The 19202-nt window shown below is 42.1% G+C and overlaps 1 protein-coding gene across 3 annotated transcripts in view; it reads right to left on the reverse strand.

Annotated features, from left to right (window-relative positions):
* The window catches only part of LRRTM4 (leucine rich repeat transmembrane neuronal 4), a 977774-nt gene that overhangs the window by 445458 nt on the left and 513114 nt on the right, over positions 1 to 19202 (reverse strand). Inside the window, exon 1 of one of the 3 annotated variants that reach the window (XM_074940081.1) lies at positions 14423 to 14534. The exons of the other annotated variants lie outside the window; for them this stretch is intronic. The gene's annotated coding sequence lies outside the window, so the exon portion shown is untranslated. Of the gene's footprint in view, positions 1 to 14422; positions 14535 to 19202 lie in introns of those variants that run through there. 3 annotated transcript variants of the gene reach the window in all.

Here is a 19202-nt window from a genome sequence, read left to right on the forward strand (position 1 = left end):
GCTATTTAATTTATTAGCACACAGCAACAGTACACAACAGTTCAGGACAGAAAGTGCAAATACTTTTCACTCGGCTAAAACCACAGAGGGAATTTAAGGAAGTAGAATAATAGACGTGTAGGACTGAGAAGCCTTCTGGTCCAGTTCCCTGCACTCAGGACAGGACTAAGTATTATCTAGACTATCCCCGACAGGTGTTTGTCTAACCTGCTTTTAAAAATCTCCAGTGACAGAGATTCTGCAGCTTCCCTAGGCAATTTACTCCAGTACTTAACTACCCTGACAGTTAGGAAGTTTTTCCTAATGTCCAACCTAAACCACCCTTGCTGCAATTTAAGCCCGTTGCTTCTTGTCCTATCCTCAGAGGCGAATGAGAACAATTTTTCTCCCTCTTCCTTGTCACAACCTTTTATGTGCTTGAAAACTGTTACGTTCCCCCTCAGTCTTCTCTTCTACAGAATGTAATTACATAGTTTAGAGCCTTCCCCAAAGTTCAGAAATGTTAAAATCCAAGGGTGAAAATCTGTCCCATCAAAGCCAATGGGAGTTTTGCCACTGATTTCAATGTGATCAAGATTTCACCCCAGGGGCATTGACCTGTTGAAACATGGACCAACTTGCACTTCACCAGGGTCTTTAGATTGGTGGTGTTTATTCAGTTCTGTCTCAAGCAGACATATCCTTGTTTATATTTCAAAACCATTTGCATTTCTAAAGGGAGAGAAATCCAAAGCACTAACTTGCCATATTACAACCTACTACACTGGCTCTTCATTTTTAATTTATCTTCCTCCTACTACTCCAGGAGAACTTCCTTCCTTACTGCCAATGAAAAAAATCACAAGACATGGAAGAGAGAGGTTAGAAGCAACTCAATGAAGAATGATGAATCAAAATAAGGATTTAAGCAAGGACGGATTATATTGCTGGGACAGATCCATATAGGCTGAGTCAGGGAAGTACACAACACACCTCACTGTGCCTCATATCTCAATGGGAACTCACCGTGGTTTTTCCTCCACTACTTTCTGTCGGTCTTTTCAACTGGAGGAGAGCTGCTTTAAGTTGCAGTCAAAGCTCCATAGAAGGTCTTGATGATGGAAATTGCTGAGGCAGGTGTATTGAAACAGTGTGGATCGAGCCACTGTGGCCACATCCCCTTCACTGGCCAGTTCTGCATGCTATTTGAGCTACTATGGGTCCCCAGTGGTGGAGAGGTTGCTGCTACAACCTTCCTGGTGGACTTTATGCCAAGGGCCTATAACAAAGCACTCACCAGCATGGTCTTGCATAGATCCTGGATTGTATCTGTCCTGTACAGGGAGAAGATTTTCCCAGCAGGGATATTGGAAAGGATGAACTGGTTCAGTCCCCCTCTCCTGGACCGAACCCCGGGTAAGCAAGTAGGGAAAGAATGGGGCTTTCAGTCATAGCACACATTGTGGGGAGTCAGCTGAAGGCCACAATGCAATGGAAGCTCAGAAATCTTCCAGCACAGTCTGGAGATAGTGGACTGGAATCTCCATACTAGTTTCCTTACTACACTGCGGGTTCTTAATAGCAAATGCTATTCATTTTTTGGTTGACAGTTACTGCAAAGCAAAGCAATTAAGCAGGTGCTTACCTGTAAGTGAATAGCCCCAATTCTCTTGTGTGAGACTCCTTGTGTGCTTAAAGTTCAATAAATGCTTCACTGTGTTGCTGGATCGGGGCCTATTCATGCACCATCCTGGCAAATCTTCATATACTGACATGCGTCAGAAAGCACAAAATATATTTTAATTACTTGTTCAGGTTTGTTTTCCTGAAAATTTTCCATGCAGCTATGCCTGCACCTTCTTCAGCAGATGCCGTGGGCCCTTGAGCTTCCTTTGATAGCACAAACAAGAGTGGCTATCTAAACACATCAATCCCACATAGGGAAGTGAATCTGCATTTGGAAAAATCTCATGATTTGGGAAATTTGGGACTTGATCAAAAGCCCCCTGAAGTAAATGGAGAAACTCTGACTTGAGTGAGCATTGGATCAGGTACTCAATCAAGCTGAACTCAAAAATAACTGGGTCAACTTCAGTTTTTAGCTTAGGTCTTTTGGAGTTGATAATGGTAAAAAAGAATGTCCATGTACCCCAAGTAATAATATTATTATTATTATTATTTTTTAAAACCCTTCTATAATCGATGACATGCCAATAAATGTCTGTAACCACCACCTGCTAGTGAGCTTGTTTCATAATTCCATCTGCTCCTAAATTCAGTTTTGTTCCAGCCCTGTCTGGCCAAGTCAGATCCATTGAGAATCCAAAGGATGAGAAGAAGGCCAAATGACTTCTGCATTAGAATTCCTTGAGCAAGTATTTCCTCTTTCCACATCCCTTTTTCAAAGTAAAAGCATATTTTTCCAACTTCAGTTTGTATCAAACAGTTCCTTTGGATACCAACATGGATCATGTATAATCCAGATGAGAATATTAAAGGTTTCCATACCACCTACTTATACCTGAATTTAAACAGCTCGAATGTTTTGGTTTCCTTTCACTTCCATACCCAGCCTCTGTAATCCACTACCTCCCTCCCCTCCCCAACCCCACTCAGGAAAAATAAGAACAAATACTATGAATCAAAGTGAACAAACCGAAGGAAATTCAGTTTTCATGCTCCCTCTCCTCCCCCGCCCCCCGCCCTTGCACCTAACCCCAAACTAATGATAACTGTAATATTTAGCACTGAGTTTGAGGTCACTCCAAAGGTGGCTCAGGATCATTATCCCCATTTATAAATTGGCTAAACTGAGTGTTTTAGGCCAAGGTGTTTGAAGCACCGCAGGCCAGCAGAGGTACTTTGGAAAACGAGACCCACACGCAGCTAAGCAGCGAGTTATTGGCTTTATTGAAGGTTAATGATGATTATTATCATCATTAGCAACGGGGACTTCAAGCGTTGCTGTCACGGAGGCGGAGAACCCAGCACACCGGAGCTTTGCCTGGGACGGAGTCCGACGAAGGGGTAAACAGCAAGCCCTAATAAGCAGTACACATAAACAGCTCATGAATATATAATAAGGTACTTCCCAACAGGGGCTTTTCGCTACCTGCACAGGGCAAAAAGAACTGGCCCAAACCGGTTAAAGTTGGTTTCCCATGTTCTACAGTAACCGGGCGGCCTCAAAAAAGTTAAAGTTCCCTAGCTAGGCCGTAACAAAATCTTCCGCAGTCCCTCACACTGAGGCACAAAGAAGTTAAGCCCCATGCCCAAGTTCACACACTGAGTCAGTAGCAGAGATTGAAACACAATCCTCTTATTAGAACATTGGACGATTCAGTGCATCTCCAACATTATTCCCAGAACCCAATTGATTCTCATGCCAATTTAGATATAAGCAAAACTCAGACTGGGAAGAGAGCAACAACAGACACCTGTAAAATGCCCTAGTGGCTGCTACCAAAGGGGGCATACCCTTTGGATTGAAATAGCAACATAGTTCAGGCCATCTGCTAATATTCCTTGGTCCACCATCCACTGAGGCTGCTCTCTCTCACATTAGGCTCATAGTGTCACTAGCAGAAGGATATTTTCACCTCCTCCCAGGAGAATAAGAGAGTAACGCTGCACCTCAGCCTTTTGAACAATTCTTCCAGCCTTGCAGTGGTTTGTCATTGCACAGAATTCCTCAGAAACAATGGGATGTCTGCATTGTTTGTCAGAATCCTTCAGCCAGAATGTGCTTTGGCAATGTTCACAGTGTGGGAGGGCTGCTGTTTACACAGGTAAAATAGAGTGCTGAAAAAGCACGTTACATAAGTGCATACCAGCAAACGTTACTTTAAATTCAGCTATCTTGGCTACAATTTAAATCTGATGTTTAATTACTCATGAAACCTGATTTATGCACTATATTTTGGAATTAACGGTAGTACTTTAGATCCATAGCATGTACGACCCTTAAAACCTAACAGAGTATGCCAGTCAAAACATGCTGATCTCTATCCATTTTAAACAAAGATATTTTCAGGAAAATGACCCAGTTGACACAAAGTCATGTATCAACACACTTGGAGCCAAATTCAGCTGTGATGAGTTGGCACATCGCCTATTGACTTCAAAGGGAGCTGCACTAGCATTGGGCAGGATTGAATTTGGTCTAGTTTGAGGTTTATTTTCAAACGGCTTCAGCAGGTGGGCTGATTGATTCTTTTGTTAATTAACTGCGGAATTAATGAAGATTTCAATTCTTACTGAAACTGATAACGTCCAGATCTTGATAAAGGTCCTCACCCTGCTCGGACCCCTTTATGATGAGTAAAGGGGCCAGAGTAGCAGAAAGGGGCCCCATAAGGCCCTTCCAGGTGCTGTGGAAGACAACCATAAGGACCCCATCCCAGGCTGGGGAAGGGAAGAGGGTGACCCTGCTGCAGATGCTCCCAACGCCTCGCTGATGTAGAAAGGTGGGAAGAAAGCAGAGAGGTTCCAAAGTTTGGGTCATTGATATGGAGGCAGGACTCAGCTATGTGCAGGCTATTGGTTCTTGGATAGCTGAACTTGTGGCCAATATCACGGTGAGCAGGCACCCCACTGGAGCTGTTGGCCACGCTTGGATCGAGACACATATGACCTGAGCTCGGAGTCTGCTTCCTCAGACCATGGGGGAGCTCACCCCATTGGAGACTGGCTCGGAATCCGGAGAAAGGGGTACTGGCAAAATAGTCGCTGGCTTCTCCCTGGGTGGAACTTTACAGAGAGGAGCAGCAGCAGTAACAGACACTGGTACTGTACGGCGGTCGGGGGCTGGAGTCAGGACCATATGAGCACTTCCAATCCCGGTACCAGGAGGGAGTCCCGCACAACAGGTGAAACTGGCAGTGACAGGTTTAGCTCTCTTGGGCTGCCTCAAAAGCCTCCTAAGCTGTAGACGGACCTGGAAAGGATTCACTATCCTGCAGTACTCAAAGTGGCACCAACACTTCAGGGTTTAGTCGTAACGGACCCTTCCTGGTCTCTGGAGACAGCAATCCCTTCTGGCTTGCAAACTGTGTCTCGGGGTGCATCTCCTTTGAGCACGCCTCTTCTTGGTGCCTTCACTGTAGATTTCAAAGGCCATGGTACTGAGACTTCGGGAGACTTATGTCATCTCTTAGGTACCTGCAACGAGGGCCTGCCACTTGACTCAGTCAGATCAGGGGGAGCACTCCTAACCGATTCGTATGTGCTCGGTATCCATTCCACCGCGAAGGCTCCAGGGGTGGGCGAAGCGAAGACTCCATAAGCTGGTATTTGAGTCTGGCAGCCCTGTCCTTTTTTAAAATCAGGATTTGAACCCTCTACAGATGTGACATTTGTCACTCACATGCGCCTCTCCCAGAGACTTCAGGCAGCTGGGGTGTGGATCGCTCAGTCGTATAGACTTGCTACATGAGAAGTAGGCCTTGAAGCCAGGAGATTAGTTTGCTATCAAGCCTTGTACCCACAAGGGAACTAGTGACCTGACTCCAGAAAAAAAACTACTTTAAACTTACTCTTATATCTACCTGTGTACAAACACATTACACGAAACTAAAAAGTAATGCTCTAGGTACTGTATACACTAAAAGGGGGAAGACTTGCAAATACAAGAATCTCAGCTCCAACAACCATCGCTGGTCCTAGGAAGGAACTGAGTGAGGATGGGGCAGTGCTGCCCTTTATGCCAGCATACAGTGGCACGAAGCACCAGAAGACACTTGCACTGCCCCAACGGCTTTACCACTGAGAGATAATTCTCTGACAAGTGTGCACAAGGTGTACACACACTTACAGTGAAATGGACATGTGCAATCACTTGAAGAGCCAACACTAAGCCTACATATATTTAGTTCCTTCTCACATAGTCATGGACTAACTGATTGCCACATGTGGGGTTGGGAAAGAATCTTCCCCAAGTCAGATTTTTTTGCCTTCCTCCGCAGCAAGTGGGTGAGGGTCATTTGCCACTAATCTGGGTCTCTTTCACGTAATCTTTCCCTTGCCATTGCAGGGCCTAGGGCACTGGTGCATCTCGGTCCCTCCTATTCCCTGCCCATGGCAGGTAACAGTCCAGTCTCCTGTGGGCAGTGGTACTTTGATCTAATGTTGGTTGTTGGGTTTACTGTGCACACGCTAAGTGGTGCTGGTGGCCTGTGATACACAGGAGGTCAGCTTAGATGACCTGGTGTTCCCCTTCTGGCTACAAACTCTATCACTCTATATTTAGAATCAGCATCTAATAACAGCATGTTTCTAGCTTAGAGGTAGTAGATTCTCAGATGAACTGCTATCAGCATCAGCACCTGTTATGTAGGGAATGGTGATAAGTACAAAAGAGGGGGAAATGGCACACTGTATTTAAACCCCATTGGATTTTAGTAATAATCTGTAGAACGGACGGTGATGGCCCTTTTGTTTATGAGCTAATTCTGGGGCTGTTAATAGGATTAGCATCCTGAGCAGATGCGGAGTAATTCATACCACATTTTTTCCAAACACAAATCTATGCTGTACAGTTAGACCCACAATGGTAAAGACAAGTTAATGCCTGTAGTTCTCAAACACAATGCGGACATGTGTTTATCTTCTGAGTAGACATGATATTCTGGATAAATTTACATGCCACATAACGGCAGCATGGGAACCCGCTAGACGCAGTCATTGTCAGATTGCGACGGAAGGTAAAAGCAGCCTAAAATTATATACCTATGCCTTTTTTTCCCCCATGGGAACTGATAGAAAATGCATCATTTTCTCATAATATTTTGGACCACCCTACTGAATTTAATAATGCCCCTGTTATTGATTTTCTTCAGGATCATTTAAAAAAAATTCTGGAAAGGAGACCACTCTCTATTAAATTCTACAGCTGTTTAGAGTAATTTCTATAGGTGGTGTCCATTGGTTCTAATTCGCCCTGTAGGACAAGAAGAATTAAAGACTACAGTTTTTGATAAATTGTTTAAAAAATAGACAACTATTAACTTATTCCCCAAGTCACTGAAACCATAAAGACTGAAATTGTGTGGGTCAAAAATTGCCGTTTTAGCCTAATATGTAAATAATACCTTAAATTGTTCAATTTCATCTTTTTTTTTTGTAAAAAGTTGATTGAGAACACAAATTAAATTACTCTCATGAGCATTCTATTGATTTAATCGCAGTTCAATTATTTTCACACTGTGAGCATAGCTGTGCTGCTCAACTGCAGCAAAATGAAATCATTTATTCAGTTATGAAATGTGACAGTGCTAAAACAGCAACCAGATTCAGACTTTGATCTGTTTCAGAATAGCAGCCACGTTCGTCTGTATCCGCAAAAAGAAAAGGAGTACTTGTGGCACTTGATGCATCCGATGAAGTGAGCTGTAGCTCACGAAAGCTTCGGCTCAAATAAATGTGTTCGTCTCTAAGGTGCCACAAGTACTCCTTTTCTTTTTGTAGACTTTGATCTGAAAGCCATGGGGAGCTTTGTTTCTGCTTTGTTGGAAATGGACACCTGACAAAAGGTCTTAATAAGATTCTGGTGGGACTCATCCACAATTAGCAACGCAAGGACTTTCTAGAGCCCATTCTTCTCAACGTGTCAAACTGCATATCCATTTACCACTAAACCAAATCTTCATTTCTCCTCCCATCTCGCATAGTGCAAAACCGGGGACTTAATTCTACTCTCAGCTGACCTCAGACTTGGGTAGCTTTATTAAGTCGAAATATATTTCTAGATTTAAATTGGAGGAGAGAATCAAGCCCCACAAATGCAGTTTACAGTGTTTAGACTAACCCCAAATTTTCCTGGATCCTAAACACTTGCAAAAAAACTGGACCAAGCCCAGTATTGCCAACACCTAAGTGTTCAAAAATCATAAGCCAGGCCCCTAAAGATAGAAGACCAACTAGAAAATGTTTTCAAGCTTTTCTGTGAAACCTTCAGGACTCAAAACTTACTTACATAAATGAAAGCTGATGTTCTCATATAATCATCCTGAATCCCAGCAGTGGGTCTTTAAGAAAAACATTCAAGGTGAAATCCTGACTCCATGGAAGTCAGTGACAAAACATCCACCAAGATTCCACCCTAGATATCGAGGGCATTGGCAACAAATACACACATTGAACTTTTTGTACTTAAAACAGCTTCTGTCAAATTATATGTCATCCACATGCTGGATCTTTGGTGCTCATTTCCAACCCAGGTCCATAAACTTAAGATGTTTATTAGCATTTAGGGTGTGCTGTACCTTTTCTCCCTCGCTGGTGACTAGATAGATGTGGGGTAGGGCTGGTGGCGGTCGTGTGGGATTGTGTGTGTGTGTGTGTGTGTGTATGTATTTAAGGTGGGTCGATTAATTTCTCTTATGCTGATTTTGTTGGTGAGTTATTTAATTTGATTGGGAATGAGTTGATAGGTCTTTTAATTTTGGTGTGTATTTCTTAAGAGATTGATAAGGGCCCCCAGACCACTGGATGGTTTTTTTATTTCAGTTTGTACAAATCTAACAATTGTTTGCAGGATCAGGGCCTAATGTCACTGCCGAGTTTAGTTTCTTGAGTTTTAGATTAATGTTATTTATCCAAACAGTAGGGAAATTAAATAGAGTTCATTTTAATGTCAAGTGTTTAAACTTGTGAAAAAAAAAACAAAAAGGACGGAGCACAGTGCTAGAGTATATGAGGAATTGCCTGTTGATGAGTCACGTCTTAATACACGGTAAAATACCTTTGCTGTTTTATAGTAATGCAAGTACAGTGTGCAGAAGGAATCAAATTGATTGCTTCTTTAATTTAATCTCCCATTTCACACCAGAATGCCAAAATAGGGTAAGTCAGCCAGCCATGCTGTTAATAAATGGAAATTGAGGTCAAATTATTTCTTAGGGAATTCCATTTTATGTACAAATCATGTAAATTGGAACCACAATCTGAAATTATTATCTACCTGTTGGCTAAATAAGTAATAAGAATAATAAATAATACTTTGTGTTTACATCATGCCCGTCATCCAAGGACCTCAGTGCATTAAACTCACTTCAACTATTTAAGCCTTCTGCTACCAGTGTATTACAACCAATTTATTATTAATCATTATTAATTGTATTACAAGACCTTCTAAAAGCCCCAGTTGAAGCTGAGGCCAATAGCGCTAGGTGCTGCATATAAGTAGTAATGGACAGTCCCTGCCCCAAAGATCTCACAATTTAAACAGATACACTAAAGGATGGGAGAAAGGAAATGATATTACCCAATTTTCAGATGGAGAACTGAGGCACAGAGCTAAGAAGGCCAATGTTGTTTGTTGGGTTTGTTTGTTTTTTTTTTTTGGGGGGGGGGGGGGTAAACAGCAGTCTAACTTCAGGCTCCTAAATTAATATTTCGGCTCACAATAAGTGGCCTGATTTTCAAAAGTCCCGAGCATCCACTGATTTCAATGGGAGCTGCTGGGTACTCGGCACTTTTGAAAATTTGGCCATGGATTTAGGAACCTAAATATGAATGCTTGGGTCCTAAATTTAGGCCACTATTTTTTTTTTTTCAAAATCTCACGTGTGACTTGCCCAAGATGATGCAGATAGCCTATCACAAAGCTTGGAACGGCAGTCAGATCTCCTGAGTTAGTGCCTTAACTACAAGACCATCCATCATTTTGAGTACTGGCTGGAAAGGAAGAATGTCATCTACTGAATCTCCCACAATTCTTTCGGTCACATGTAAGTACTCCTTGGTAGAGTCAACAGCCAAGTAGTAACCCTCCAATGCTACTTAGCTTGTGAAATTAGCCTCCATGACCGTACAGGGTAGAACAGCTTCAGTTCTAAAGACTCTACTGAGGTCATTAAACTCCTAGCTACTTAATTTTAAAATAGTCAACCTCTTTTCATAAAAGCACAACCTTTTAGGAAATTAGCTTTGTATTTTCTTCCGCACTGAGATTCTTTGATTAAAAGATATATTTTAATCTCTGGAAGGATGCCACACGTGCAAATTTTTAAATTAATTTTTGCTAACAGCTCGATCTTTGAAAGATCAAAGTTAGTCTTTCTATTTAGGTCAGCCATTTCCCTTCCCTCCATGAAATGAACCAAATGAAAGCTTATACATAACACTATTTAAAAAAAACAACATCAAGCCTTTCAAGATATTTGCATGCTCTGTAGCACTAAATGAGTAGACAGAAATGTACAATAGATGGAAAATTGTTGCTTAATTTGGTAAAGTAGGAGCCATCCAAAAACTTCAGATCCCAACCTCTGTGATTTTACTCAGGGGTCAGAGTTCTGATCTCTATTGTACAATCTTGATGAATCTACTCTACTAACACAATCCACACACTATGCAAAATCTAGACTCAGCTCATTGTTGACAAATGTAAGAATCTTAAGTTTGGCTGCTCCAGAATTTCCCCTCTCAGTTCTGCTCAGCCCGCACACTAGATCCTCTCTTTCCAAAGAGTCACTGCCAGTCCTCGAACACCCACACAGGGGAATGAGCAGCAGAACCCTTTCCCATTGGAACCAGCACCTACTGAGAGGTGGAGAGTTCGGTCAAACACCATTGGCTTCTTACAGTATTGTACACATAAAACCACCAAACTCCAGTTTAGCAAAAGTTATCAACTAAAATGCAGTTCAACTTCAGCTTGTGGAATTCCTTTAAAACTGCCTGCTCGGCAGAAATGAGGCCAGATCTTGCCACCGATGATTTAGAAGGGAGCAGAGTTGGCCCCTTAGTGTGAAATCTGGGGCTCAGTCTTGAAAAGCTGAGCACTCTGGCCCCAATCCCACAAAGCATTTTACCACGTGTTGAACTTTAAGGACATGGAACCATTCAAGCACTGAAGTGTTTTGCAGGATCAGGGCCAGAATGCTTGTAGGATCAAGCACTTGGTGCACAAACATTTTGAAGCCAGCTGGCATTACTTTACTACACTCTTGGACTAACCAGAATGAAGATTCTTTAAAATCTGTTGCCCAGTTCCTCATGTCTCCCAAACTCTGAGTATTCCTAAGGTGTGTGTTTGTTTTGGTTTTGTAAATCCTACAGAATAAAACCTGGGGAAATTTTGGGCCAAACCACCTATAAACTATCGTGTATAATATGTAGGCTTGGAAGGACTAGATTTTTTAATCAGTTAATGTTGGTAACAGGTCAATTTCTTCATAAAAACACAAACCAATGAAAAAACATTTCCACTGATAATATTCAAAATGTACAGATCGTTAGTTTTAAAAAAAATGTTGCTTTTGAATTTATTAGAGTTTGATTTAGGGATTAGATAGATTAATGTGACATTCACAATGTGTGTTAATCATTCAGCTTTAAATTTTGTATCTCAGTGTCTATTGTCATTAATTATTGTCAAACCTGGCTACTGTCTGATCCCCCCAAACTTTCCCACAACTGTAAAATTTAAATAAATAAAAACCTTAAAAAAACAAAACAAAACTAAAAAACCCTCAGTACTATCCATCGAAATTATGAAAACAAACACTGAATTCTGCCAAGCCTCATCAAACCTGCTGGGAGTACATATCTCTTTACACAGTACAAAATAGAAAGGCATTCCTATCTATAGATATCCATTGTCTATCCACTTTTTTTTAATTTAATCTTTTCGATATGTGAGTTTATGAGGTATTCTCATAAAAGCTGTGCTTGGTAGTCATCACTATGTTGTAAGATTGTCCGTTAATAATTATGTTGCTGTAAGATGAATTAATTGCCTAGAGCTTATTATACAGGTGTTTTATTTTTACTATCGTTCAAATATAAAAATGTGCCTGTGGACGTAAAATAGGTTGTATTTTATACGCCATGTGCATGCCTGCACGCACCACAGATAGATGTAATCTGAGGCACTGTTTCATCCTACAGTTCATAAACAGTCAGCTCTAAAATAAATCCCTGTCTCATTGTGGAGTGGAGTGTTGCCTAAGATTTGCTGGACGCAATTTTAATCTGGGGATTTAATGCCTTAAAAAGAGCAGCCCAACTAAAGAGCTGGCATAGCACAGAAAACAATTTAGTAGATTATCATAGCGCTAAATTGTAGCTCCAGAAAAGCACATGTGGACTTTCCAAAAATAATCTGACAGTTTATCAAAAGTGGCAGGTGCTGCCCTGGGTTGTCAGCATAATGGCGGAGAAGATATAAACCATATATAGTAGTGGATGGCAGTGTTAGAAAGCAAATGGGAAGAAAGAAAAAAGGAAGAAAAAGGAGAGGGACAATACTAATTAGCATGCCAAACTGATGATGGCTGGGTTAATGTGGGTGAAGAATACTAATGCGGTTGGTATACAAGGAGGATGAATTTGAAGTGGCATCCCCTCAAAACCCTGCCAGGGAGTAAGAATTTTGTCAGTGATGCTATTACTAAACACTTCACTATATTATATAAAAATATATGAAATATGATATGTCTTTTACCTCCAAATGCCATGGGTTTTTTTTTGTTTGTTTTTGCTCCTAGCAATAGCTGCTCTCCTTTGAATCTTGTTCTTTTATTCAACCAGAATAGAGTGTTTTTCCCCACTTGGCATTATTGTATTTAAGTGCAATTCTTCTCCATTCTCATTGCAGCAGGCAAATAATGAGGTGAGTTGATAGGATGAGACGTTGCGGTACCCATGTTTTTTGATAGCACTAGACCTCAGGGACAGGAGAGAGTGATTACACTTAGCATATGTTGCCACAAATATACACTTCGGTGAGTGTGTTTCACACTAATCGAAAATTTGAGAAAACTCATGAGCAAATGAAATTTCATACTCAATGAAAATATTTCATCTCCAGCCCAAGGTGAAAACACCATAGTCATTACTGACACCAAACAAAAGTTAGCTGTAAAGCAACATCATTAGGCCAAAGCAAGTATAAGCTTTGGTACTGAAATACTTTGAGTCTCTAGAACGACAGGTTCAGGTGCCGATAGGGTGAATTTAGCTCTCATCTTCTATAGTTGACAAAGCTCTGTGCAATTTGCTGCATATAGACTCATAGACTATCAGGGTTGGAAGGGACCTTAGGAGATCATCTAGTCCAACCCCCTGCTCAAAGCAGGCCCAATCCCCAATTTTTTTTTGCCCCAGATCCCTAAATGGCCCCCTCAAGGATTGAACTCACAACCCTGGGTTTAGCAGGCCAGTGCTCAAACCACTGAGCTATCCCTCCCCCCAAAACAGTGATCATTCAAAAGTGATCTCCAAAATATGCGCCATCTGCTGTGTACTGAGCAGTTATAACAACTGGCCAAAATTTGGTGTCACAATCTGATCCCAGTTGTAGGTGATGAACAATAGGAAAAATCTGCTCCTTACTGACTTCCTGAAGGTCACAAAGTCTGAGAGAGCACCAGGCTTTACAGCCAGGTTTCCTCTGGCTCACGCCAGTGCCTGAACCGCAAAGCCATCCTTCTCATTAAGCCAATTTTCTTTATTCAACCAAAGAGAGAGAGAAGACTTTTTATGTAAGAAAAAGATGGCAGGAGAAATGACAACATTATTACATAAAAATACCTCGTATTGATAAGTTCTCTGACCAGATAGCAGTGCAGCTGAATCCGTCTGTCGGAGAGCGTTTGACTGAAGACAGGTTTCAGAGTAACAGCCGTGTTAGTCTGTATTCGCAAAAAGAAAAGGAGTACTTGTGGCACCTTAGAGACTAACCCAGGTTAGTCTCTAAGGTGCCACAAGTACTCCTTTTCTTTTTGTGACTGAAGACAGGAATAGTACTGAACTGAACTTGAGAAAGTTTAAAACGTGGGTCCATTTCGTTACAAGTGTAACTTTGTCCTTTGAAGAGTAACAAGTAATTTGTTTAGTGGTGAGAGCTGTTGATTTTGATGGAGGTGATCCTTGTCCTCCATGTACCTTCTAGTTAGGTGTAAAACCTATATGGAGCCTGTTTTACAGGTGAGGCACAGAGAAGTCAAATTGCTTGCCCAAGGCTAACTCACTGGTACAGTCAGGAACAGAACACAGGGAATTCCCTGGCTCTAACCACTAGACAATATAACTGGAGCAATGGACAGGGATCAAAGATACCAAGTAAAATTTTCAGACAAGCCTAAGTGACTTAGGAACTGGAGTCCCAATTACTTTCAGTGGTAGACATGTCAGTCACTTTGGAAAATGGAACTTGGGCACGTCTGAAAACATTACATGTTGTTATCATCATGTAGTGGTGATGTCCAACCATGTGTTCAGTGCTGCGTAAGACACAGAATAAAATTCAGCCCCTGCTCAAAGAGCGTTCAGGATTTATCAGAGTGCACCCCAGGGAGAGGGACTGGAGGAGGATTGCAAGTGGCTCCTTCTTACATCATTCCGTGTGAATCATTCTGCACTCAGTTCTTAGGCAGCGTAGGCTCTCTGAGTTCAGGCTGAACGCTGATAAAGAGCTTCTATTCTACCGTGGTCTTACCTCGCCCAACCAGTGTGCCTCCCCAGTCTGACTGCTTCAACACTGGCTAATCCTTGTCTGTGCATTTAGTGAAATTACAGCAATCTCTAAGCAGTCGCTGCGCGTTTCAGTCTCAGTCACATGCTCGCTGACACATACAAAATGCCAGGGTTAGAGAGAGATGGTACATCTGAGCACTGGAAGTGGTACAGCTATTGATTGTAGGATTTCACCAAAAAGCTGCTGCACCTTTAAGACATTTGGCACTGGAACAGAACTTGGCCAACAGAGCCAAATCTTACACAAGCTCCTTTTATTTAGTTTGCTGCTCAGTAGGGGGAAGGAGAGCAACTGTGGCAGAAACAACGTGTGACATGAACACAAAACAAATGCCTGAATTTCAACTAGAATTCCCCACCACCACCACCTCAGAATCAAATGCACAGCACAGTCTCTTCTCCCCTCACTCTTAACTGTTAAAGGATCCTCAGGTCCCTTTTCCCTCTCCTCTGGCAGTAACCTTGTTCAACATGAAAAATAGTTAACGGTCAATTAAATAAAAAAATGGCTGTCAAAGGAAGTGCTGTAAATCATCTAGTCAATGGTCAGGCACACCAAATGGCCACCCTAAAGTACCTAGCGTAGTGCAGGGTCTGCAAGAGGTGTGAGAGAAGAATTTGGCATGGTTTCAAAAGAAAAGTTCAACATTTCAGGGAGAATTTGAGATCCAGCTCACTTGTGGGGCCAAAGCCTTTTTACTTCTTTCTGAAGTCTTCATGAAAGATTTAAAATAAATAAATTAATAAATAAATAAAAATAGAGTTTGCTCCTCTGTGTTTCAAGTAAGAGAGACCAATAGATCAGCTGTGGTAATGACAAAAGCGGATGGCTTGGTGCCTGATTCTGATTCCACTTGCACCAGTGTAAAACTGGCATAAATTCACTGAAGCAAAGAGTCACACTGGGGAAAAGTTGGTGAGAGTTCAGAAACAGGACCCAAAAAAATATGAACAAGCACAGTGGCACTACTGAATATCTAAGGCTTGCATACCGGGCATGTGAAAAAGAACAGGGATGGGAAATCAGTTCTTCATAATTATCTACTATTATTATTTGTTATGCTGTAGCACCTAGAGACAACAACTGAGATCAGGGCCCCATAGTAATAGGCACATAGTAAGAGAGAGTCCCTGCCAGGAGAAGTTCACAGTCTAAGTACACAACACAAAGGAAAAGAAGTTATATCCCCCTTTTTTAACAGATGGGAAACTGAGGCACAGAGAGATTAAGTGTCTTGCCTGAGGTGTCATGAAGTTTGACCTGAATTGTTGCAGATCTGCTGAGCTCAAGACCATCCTTCCTCTCAGTTCAGATCTAATTGAGAGGAAACTGCTTGGAATCCCCCAGTTTAGTATCATTCTATTGGTTAAGGGGTAGAATGTGCCTTGCTGTTTACAGGTGTGTGCAATGGGGGATGCAGGCCAGGAGCCTTTTCTCCCTCACTTTTTTCCCTGGTGTAGACTCCTAGTTCTTGACCTCCCAGCACATGATGACTGGGGAGGGAGAAGGTAAGCAGCCTTTTCTCACTCCCTTGGTCCTCTGTAAAGGGGACAAGCACAGTGCTTGTTCTCATACGAGTATAAGGAGTGCAAGATGGTAATCTTCCAAACCAGCAATTGCTGTGGCCCACCTCAACAGCCCAACAGGAATACACGGAGACCGCCCAGTGCCACACCCTGTAAAAGTGAGTGTTTCTGAGCAGCGTCTGGGGACTGTGCCAGCACTACGCTCACCTACTGTCCTCCCACCTCAGCACCGCATAGACTCATAGAAAGGTAGGGCTGGAAGGGACCTCAGCAGGTCATCTAGTCCTGTGCTGAAGGTTACCAAGGGAGGTTGTGGAATCCCCTTCATAAATCTCGGAAATCTTGCAAAATCCAAGCCAAAATTTAGATTTCAAAGCAATCCCAAAACACAGCAATTCTACCAAAGATCTACTCTTCCCTAGAGTCAAATAAATTTGGAAAGAGCATGTAGCATCTTTCAAAGACCTGCCACTCTTTGGCATGACATCAAGCTCCTTACCATCTTTCTGAGACACAGCCCCAGCACAGCTCCTTGGACTTGAGTGGAACTATGCCGATTTACACCAGCTGAGGCTCAGACCCTCTGAGAACAATTTCAAGCTAACACGCTTTCAGAACATTTGTGGTCTGCAAGCGTTTTTAGTTAAAACCACTGGGTCAATCAGTGTTTGTAAAACGCATGGAGATCCTATTGCGAAAGCTGCTCTGTTAGAGCACAGCAATTGCGTTACCCGCTGCCCTCCTGTCAGATTGCACAAGCTCAGTGGCACTAGGCTGGCTCAGGCTTGGCTTGGCAAATCTCTAAGTGATGCAAGAAGTGGTGGTGCAATGACTGTGTTCAACAAATGGCACCCTCAGCTTCTGCTCCACCACTGAACCAACACACCTGTATGGTGCTCGGAGGTACTGGGCTGCTGGAGATACTGTTTTGTGGATAAGCTACCACCCGGGTGTCCTGATGAGCTGTGTTAATTAAAGATCCCATGGATAATTAATTGTAAGAGTAGGGATGTTACTGCCTGGTCTCCTGGACTATTTCTAGCTTGAGTTAATATCATCTACCTAAATTCCCTTCTGCCATTTCAGTTTTCTTCTTAAGCCCTTGTAGAGTTATCCTGTGCTCGGACAGATGAGCTCTCACTTTTAACTCCAAGGGCGGTGGATATTCATAGGGTTGTGAAGCAATCCCTATGCAGGGTGTGCATATCGCTTTGTTTATAAGGCACTTTGAGATGAAAGATGGTCTATAAATCATTTAGTTTTTAAAATGATTGCTGAGATTTTTGAAGGAGGATAAAGGGATGAGGTGACCTAATCTTGTTGAATGTCACCAGGATTTGCATGCTTAATTCCCTTGGGCTACTTGGAAAATCGAAGCCAACTTGCCACATGGCAATTCATTGCACTCTGTACTGCAAAGCCCTCAGGTTGTGAGCAATTATTTTATTCTTAATAACCATTATGAATAATTAATGACAATACAGTGCCTCTAGCCTCAAAAGTGTACATACAACAAATCCAGGTGGAGTTCTCAGGCTCGTTGACGTTTCATAGCTCTTTGCAACAATAAAGGATGTCTTCATATTCACGTACGGGCATAGCAACACATCGCATTTGGGTGTCCTCATCAAGGAGATAACGCTTTGATTTGCTCACACCCAGTAAGAAAACGGACCATGAAAATGTAACTAGAGAGAGTTGGAATTTTCAGAGCCAGCAGACCTGAGATGGGGAAGCTGTCTCACATGAGACACTTGAATTCACCATTTTCTTGGTAAAGTATGATTAAGATGAAGGTCAATTAGCTCCAACAGGATTTGAATTCCAGGGCAAAATACTATTCCATGACAGTAATGTAGCAGAATTTGGCCTTTAATGAATTCCGTCCAACACACACTGCAAGGCATTATCTAGACTAGGAGGAGGAAGTATATGTAGTCAGCAAACATGTTGAACAATACATCTTAATTAATGCATAATTGAACACCATTGCATTAACTATGGTCATCTTATGCATTTTCAACTCCACCACTCATTTTCCTCGTCCACAGAGGAAGCCAAATATTAACCTCATTTTGTAGATGGGGAAACTCAAGAAATTAAGGGACATGTTAAAAGTCACAGTCATGGAGTCAGGAATGATTCTATGAACACGATTTAAGCCAGTCCCCTACATTATCCGCTAGATCACACTGCTCTCCCTTACCAATTTATAACTTGTTAATGATCTAATACTCTAGACATAACTGGGTTGTTTTTCTTGTAACACTGTTCAGTTACATCAGTTGCTAACCTTTTTCATCTCAACATCCCTGCAGCAGACAAAGTTTTGTAGAGCAACTGATATATACAGGTTTCAGAGTAACAGCCGTGTTAGTCTGTATTCGCAAAAAGAAAAGGAGTACTTGTGGCACCTTAGAGACTAACCAATTTATTTGAGCATGAGCTTTCGTGAGCTACAGCTCACTTCATCGGATGCATACTGTGGAAGCTGCAGAAGACATTATATACACACAGAGACCATGAAACAATACCTCCTCCCACCTCACTCTCCTGCTGGTAATAGCTTATCTAAAGTGATCATCAAGTTGGGCCATTTCCAGCACAAATCCAGGTTTTCTCACCCTCCGCCCCCCCACACACAAACTCACTCTCCTGCTGGTAACAGCCCATCCAAAGTGACCACTCTCTTCACAATGTGTATGATAATCAAGGTGGGCCATTTCCTGCACAAATCCAGGTTCTCTCACCCCCTCACCCCCCCCTCCAAAAACCACACACACAAACTCACTCTCCTGCTGGTAATAGCCTATCCAAAGTGACCACTCTCCTTACAACGTGCATGAAAATCAAGGTGGGACATTTCCAGCACAAATACAGGTTCTCTCGCCCCACCCCCCTTTTTTTTTCCCCCAAAAAACACACACACACAAACTCACTCTCCTGCTGGTAATAGCTTATCCAAAGTGACCACTCTCCTTACAATGTGCATGATAATCAAGGTGGGCCATTTCCAGCACAAATCCAGGTTTTCTCACCCCTCCACCCCCATACACACACAAACTCACTCTCCTGCTGGAAATAGCTCATCCAAAGTAACCACTCTCCCTATAATGTGCATGATAATCAAGGTGGGCCATTTCCAGCACAAATCCAGTTTTATATATACACATATATACAATAAGCTGCATCTTTGTTCTGTTTTTAAAGTTTTA

This window comes from Natator depressus, chromosome 26, assembly GCF_965152275.1.
Source record: "Natator depressus isolate rNatDep1 chromosome 26, rNatDep2.hap1, whole genome shotgun sequence".
Taxonomy (NCBI): Eukaryota; Metazoa; Chordata; order Testudines; family Cheloniidae; genus Natator; species Natator depressus.